General features: G+C 38.6%; 1 pseudogene; it reads left to right on the top strand.

Annotated features, from left to right (window-relative positions):
• Window positions 1-3,950: 3,950 nt before the first annotated feature.
• Window positions 3,951-4,702, top strand: LOC105544607 (annotated as a pseudogene).
• Window positions 4,703-7,465: the final 2,763 nt, after the last annotated feature.

Here is a 7,465-nt window from a genome sequence, read left to right as displayed (position 1 = left end):
AGTTTGAGGCCTAAAAAATACAGAAAACATGTTTAGTCTAAAAAAATATGAAGACCTAAAATGGCATGCAAATTCTGACAAAAACTTTTCTAGGACACGGCAATATGGAAACACTGAAGTATGAATTAAAATCAAAGAGTTTTTTAGTTTAAAATGGTGTGTCAAGAAAGCAGCTCCTAATATAACTTGCTCCAAGCAACCATTCAATACCTACAGAGAACTGCCAAACAAAATTAGTAATCTACTGATAAAGTTAGGAAAACATTTTCTTAAATGCGGCTAATCTAAAAAAAAAAAAATTCCAAAGTTTACCCATGTTTAGAGCAGCCCTATTTACCCCAAAGGAAGAACACTGTTGTGAAATTTATTTCAGTGTCCCAGGGCCCTGTATCAACAAATAAAAGGGACCATTTTCCTTCTCCATGACAGTGGTGTTTTTTGAGGAATTATAATCTTCCCACCGTTAGCAGCTTCTATAACTTTCTAATTGATCTTCCTCACTTCTATCTTAGCCCTCTTTTATCTACTCTTCCCCCAGCAGGCATAAAACACGTCAAAGTCCTTAAAATTCTCCAATAACTTCCCATTGCTCTTAGAACACAGACACCTTCACTTGTCCTAAGAAGCCCTGAATATTCTGCTCAACTTACTGCCTCTACCTTGTCCTGAATTTAGCATACCCCTCTCTGCCTTTGACATCTTAAGTTTTTTAAAACTATATTTCATGGAATTTTGGAATAATATAATTAATTCATGTGAATTAATGTGCATACCTCTCTGTCTTTCATTCACTAAACTCTAGCCACACTGCTGGATAGTAGTGAATAAATGCTGAGTCATTGGAAATAAAATTATAAGATAATTAAAATATTATTAAAACAAGAGCAAAATGTATCAGCTGTTATCAAAGCTCAATATAAAGATAAGGTCACTGTTATAAATGCTTTTATTAAAAAATAAAGACCAAGAGGAAATTGAAAACATTGCCCATAAAATAGAAATAATAGAAAAAATACAACGCTATTTTGAGTCAATTAACAGATCTATTATATTGTTTTCCATTTCTGATTACTCAAAAAATTGTTAAAGCTTATAAAGCTTAATCAAGGAAAAAAAAGTAAAGCAAACAGCAAATTTAATATGGAAAAGGAGATACAGGAACAACCAGGAATCGATTTTTTAATTTTTAAAAATTTTAAATTGTAGAGAGTACTGTGTATTAAAAATGTAAAACCCAATAATCTGTGCTGATTTGACAGACTCTAGAACACTACCTGGAAGATGGAGGGGTTCAGTAAGTATTTGGTGAATACACAGATTTCATAGGAAAATATTTGTTGTCTCAAGAATTAGAAAGCCCAAAGAGAGCAACAACCCTGGGAAGGGGGAAATCCTTTCTATTATCAAAGAATTATCTCAGATAAATTCCCAAGCCTTGTCACTCAGTAAATATTTATTGAGCACATTCTATTATGCCAAGCATTATTCCAGTGTAAAGGATGATAAAAATATCAGGACCCCCAAACTTCTTATGCAAAAGGGAAACTTAAGCCCGGGAGGTTGAGTCATGCAACTCCCTCTTCCAAATGAATATCTGTTCCTAGCAGGATGCCTCAGCCAGATCCCCATGGAAACATAAAAGACCTCAGGCACCTGCTGAAGAACTGCTTCCACAGATCATTCATAACTAAATTCTCTGCTGGCCTCCCATAAACAAGGACTTGCTCTTTGTAACTTTAGATCTGTGATCTGCAATCTAAGTCTAGCTCCTAAAACTAAAGTCTGTTCAATTCCACACTGATAATATCTATCATAATCGTATCTTCGCAGGTGCAGAGTGAAGACAAGACTCATTTCCTCCACCTACCCATAGAGGTCTAGAGAAGTGGCTCTTCTGTTATTAATACTTCCTTTTTCTGTGCAAACATTCACCTTATCTTGTGTAAAATGTACATTTACTGGGCACTATCTAATGTCTCATAGGAATACAACCATTTGCCTTATAGTCCCTTTAAAGAAATATGTAAATCCTAAACCTCCTGAAAACCTCTCTGGAGAAACAGCCACAGATTTGTCTACAGATTGCTCAAACGCACCCCAAAGTTGGCTTAACACACCTCAAAAATTAAGACTTTTATGTCATTCATTTTTGTTGTCACTAGACTGTGGGAATAACCATTAACCTTCCCCCACCTCAACCCAAACCTGTCCTCTTAAAGTTTCATTCTTCTGCTGATATCAAACAGGTGGTGCCATGTATAATTAAGAAAACTAAAACAGAGTGAGGAGAATGGGACCTGGGGAAGGGGTGCATGGATGGTTATTCCTCTGGATTGGGGAGAGACTCTTTGGTAATATCTGAGCAACTAAGGAGCAAACCATGCAGATAATTAGGAAAGATTATTCCAAACGGAGGAAAGAAAGAATGTGAAAGGGTCCTGAGTAAAAGAAGTGCCTGGAGCTGAGTGAGGGAGGCAAGAATGGTGAGACCCAGGTCTTGTGGGGCCTCAGGGGCACTGCACTCTGGGGAAAAGGAAAGCCACTGCATTGATCTGATATGATCTAACCTAACATTGAGGTACACACTGTGATTGTGGTCTAGACAACAGGCTTTGGGGTACAAGATAAAAGCTAGAGGAGCAATGAGACCATTGCTATAATCCTAGCAAGAGACGATGGTGGCTGAAACAAAGCTAGTCACAGTGCAAGTGGCAAAGCAGTAGGACTCTGGGTATATTAGTGGCCAGATTCTGAATTTATGATGAAGATGGAGCTGACAGGATTTCCCAGTGAATGATAGAACTTATACTTTAAGATATTTAAAACATCTTATATGCTAATGAAAACAATGCAATAAAGCCTTGGTTCAGCTCTGGAATCAGCAACTAGGCCTATATAAAGATGTAAACCAAAAATAAAATTCTAAGCCCCATAACAGATTGAATGACTGAATGACCAACCCTATCCCCCACTCCCACTTCAACAAAAGAGATTCAAAAAAAACTTGAAAACTAATTCAGGTCATGATGGGAAGGGGGTGTTATGCCCCATCACACTTTTCTCCCTTTGGAGTTCAGGCACAACTGACCAGCATTAACATTAAAACAGAGACCTTAAGACTGACAAAACAGACTGTAGCAATAAGATACCAAATTCCAATTTGGCTCTAGTACAGTATCATATGACAGGCAGCAGGCCCTGAAGGAAATCAAAGGATTTTACTCCAAAATAGATTTATTTGGCATGTTTTCACATATCCCTGAAAAGCCATTTTGGGGAAAAATTTGCATCTGTAATTTTTGTAAGGAAAAGTTTGCATCTGCAAAGAATTTCTGCTGACACAGCTAGATCTTTCCCCTTCCAGACCCTCCCAATCCTGAAGAGATTAACCTAGAGTCTAGCACCTTTTAAGGGTCTAACTAGGAAATATTTGCCATCCGTTTTCTCTAAACGTGGCCACCTATGAGACCTCATCTACATAATAAGAATCTTGGTCTCCACAACCCCTTATCTTAACCCAGGCACCCCTTTCTTTTGGATAATAACTGTTTGAACCAATTGCCAATCAGAAAAATCTTTGAATCCACCTGTGACCTGTAAGGTCCCACTCTGAGTTGTCCCACCTTTCTGAACCAACCCAATGTATACCTCACGTGTATTGATTAACGTCTTATGTCCCCCTAAAATATATAAATCAAGCTGTAAATTAACCGTCTTAGGTACATATTCTTAGAAACTCTTGAGACTATGCCTCAGGCCATGGTCACTCATATTTGGCTCAGAATAATCCTCTTGAAATATTTTACAGAGTTTGGCTGTTTTCGTCAACAAAGAAATGACCTATTAACAGATGCTGACATATATTTTTTATTTTATTTTATTTTTGACCTCTGAACTTTTTATTGGCCTTCTGCTCCCCAAAGGGTACCCTGCTTCTGCTGGCTTAATGTCTCATCCATGGGCTCCACAAGGTCATTGATGACACCAATGTCACTCAGCTGCAGCTGGAGACAGAGATCGAGGCTCTCAAGGAGGAGTTGCTCTTCATGAAGAAGAACCACAAGGAGGAAGTAAAAGGCCTACAAGCCCAGATTGCCAGATCTGGGTTGAGCTTGGAGGTAGATGCCCCCAGATCTCAGAACCTAGCCAAGATCATGGCAGGCATCCTGGCCCAATATGAAGAGATAGCTCGGAAGACCTGAAAGGAGTTGGACAAGTACTGGTCTCAGCAGATTGAGGAGAGCACCACGGCAGTCACCACGCAGTCTGCCAAAGTTGGAGCTGCTGAGATGATGCTCACAGAACGGAGACATACAGTCCAGTCCTTGGAGATCAACCTGGACTCCATGAGAAATCTGAAGTCCAGCTTGGAGAACAACCTGAGGGAGGTGGAGGCCCATCATGCCCTGCAGATGGAGCAGCTCAATGAGATCCTGCTGCACCTGGAGTCAGAGCTGGCACAGACCTGGGCAGAGGGACAGCGCCAGGCCCAGGAGTATAAGGTCCTGCTGAACATCAAGGTCAAGCTGGAGGCTGAGATCGCCACCTACTGCCACCTGCTGGAAGATGAGGAGGACTTCAATCTTGGTGATGCCCCGGACAACAGCAACTCTATGAAACCATCAAAAAGACCACCACCCACCAGATAGTGGATGGCAAAGTGGTGTCTGAGACCAATGACATCAAAGTTCTGAGACATTAAGCCGACATATATATTTTTAAACTGACTATATAAGCTTGGCTTTATAAATCAGATCAGTGGAGAAAGAAATAACTCTTCAATAAATGGTGCTAAGATAATTGGATACCTATTTTTAAGTCATATTCTCAGGTATTACATACACAAAAAGATGGTAGATGGAGTCATAAATTTAATGCAATGAATTTTTCGAAATGACAATTATTGATACCTAGATGAAAATGTTGGTGAATTTTTAATCAAACTCGGTACGAATAGAACTTCCAAGTTCAACGGCAACAAAAGAAATCACAGAGGGAAAAAACACAACAAAGTTCAAAGTTCAAGGAGATGAAAACATAGAATGTCTACACGTCAAAGATATATTAACAAAATTAAAACCAAGCAAACTAAAAAATTTTGTGAGAAATGACAGATAGTCAATGTTATTATCATATACAAATTTACTATAAAAACAAAAACATAAACCAACCTCAACCACCATTACGGGAAAAAGGTTTAAAAGCCAAATATAAAAAATAGAGTTCGTAAGAGCTCTTCTAACAATAGTTCTTCATGAAACTATTGCCAATGCTGATCATGATTAATATTTTCATAAAATTCTCAGTATTGAAAATATCATTCAATTTTCCCAGATAGAAGGAAGATTTGAAATATAAAACTGAAACAGTTAATTAAATAATAATACATTCAAGTGGTCAGGTGAGCTATGTCTTGGACATATGGGAAGAATTGCATTTTAGAAGAAATATCCAAATAATGCTTGTAATATGAAGGTCTTGCTGCTCCCTAAATAAAAGATCCCAATATATTGCCCTAGACAAAAAGAGCAGATAGCAGATATTAATGCTGTACATGTCATTCAAAACAACAGTGAATAGTCCCTGGAATATTACATGCAGTACTCATGGTCACTGCACCTCCAAAGAGAAAGGAAAATAGGACACTCTCAGGGGCTGGGAGGCTTATGAAAATAAACTTTAGAAAGCAAAATTCTTTCTCACAGGTGCAAAATTAAAATAATAATAAATGTACTATATGTTTCCTGTGAGCTAAGCACTATGTTAAATTCTTTAAATATGTTATCTCATTCAGTGCTCCCAGCCAGCCTAGCAGAGAGGTGCCCTCGCACACTTGTTACAAATGAGAAAATGGTCTCAGTGCTTGATTTCACACAGCTGGCGAGAGAGAGCAGAGCAGGGACTCCAAGGTAGGCCTGGCTGACTGCAAAGCACATTCTCTTTGTAGTCAGGATCATTAGGCTGAGCAACACGGACTTTTCTACCACATATTAGACTTGGGGAACACTCGTTGAAATGAAATTGCAGAGGAAAACCCAAGGCCAACTAGTCTAATCCGTGACAGCACCAGTGGAATTCCCTTTCTTGGAGGCAGAACACGATAAAGCAGGACAAATTCCAAAAGGGAGTCATTCATTTATTTATTCATCTCACCAACAAATATTTATGAAGGTCCTACTTTCTTTATGCCAAACATTGGGCTAATGGCACTGAATGTCAAATTCAGAATGGATTTCTAAGGGCAGAAAGGAATGCTTAGGGTGTGCATTCTCACCTTTTTTAGATTGAATTCATGAAGGACGAAGATGCTTTAAAAAGAGAAGCTTTTTCATGAACTGGCATTGTGAGCGTGATAAACCACATATCTTACCCACATCCTTCTGTCTAAATATAATCTATGTACAGTTTGAGAAGTGGACCATTTGGACTATAGGTTGGCTTTCTGAGCACTTGAAGAAAATAGCATTAGTTCATAATTTCAAAATGGTGTGATGCAGCCTACTTTTAAAATGTGAAATCTGCTGAGATTCTTTGTACAATTATTCCTATATTTCTAGTGATTAACAAAATAATTTTAGAGCTAATTTATCTTCTGCCATGGCTTATGTTTGCAGTGCTTCCCAATCTTTATCTTCAAGTTTCTCCACTGGCTCTTTCATACCAACTTTGAGAGTTTTGTTGTATGCCCCTTACAATGCCTAGGAAGGGAGGATGGGTTTTCTTTATGAACATATGAGAGAGGATTATGTGGGGTAGAGGTGTTCTTAAAAGCATTATATTCTATGCAACCAAATAAAAGCATCAGGATATTTTTCATGATTAAGTATCACCTTGTAAATTATAGAGAAGTGAATTCCATCAATTGAAATTTGATCCTGGCTTAACAAAATTTTCCAACTTAGAAATTTTGTGTCTGTATCATAGCCAGCTTATTTGAAAAATAATGGTTTTGGGTTTACCAGCTGCCAAAAGTCTAAGTGTAGAACAACAAATTCCCCAAGGGACGGCTCTCCCTCCAGTCATTATGAAAGTGAGGCTGGAGCCCAGGAGGGAGGAACAGATTGCATTGCCCATGAGCATGACCTAGTGGCTGGTTCACTGAGTGGCATTTATGGTAGGAATAGAAAAGGCTGCTGGTCTGTTTTCCAAGTGTCAGGGTAAGTGATGTGTATGCAGCTGTTGTTAATGGAGACGTGAAGAGCAGGAAAGAACAGCATATTAGAAAGCATAACTTAAAAGAGACATTCTTAACCTCCCAATATTAAGCATTTGGTACTCTCTACTGACTTCAGGGACCAGGACCCATCAAAAGCACTTGTTTGCAGAGGCAAACAATGTTCTTACTGATTCTTCACAAGGAACCAAAAATGATAAACTTTGCCTCATACTGGCTCCCAAGTCATTGCAGGGAGTTTATTTAGACTGCAAGACACTTAACAGAGCTTACCATGGTAAGCATGACTTG

This window comes from Mandrillus leucophaeus, unplaced genomic scaffold (assembly GCF_000951045.1).
Source record: "Mandrillus leucophaeus isolate KB7577 unplaced genomic scaffold, Mleu.le_1.0 Scaffold301, whole genome shotgun sequence".
Taxonomy (NCBI): Eukaryota; Metazoa; Chordata; class Mammalia; order Primates; family Cercopithecidae; genus Mandrillus; species Mandrillus leucophaeus.
This window is presented reverse-complemented; position numbering and strand designations above follow the sequence as displayed.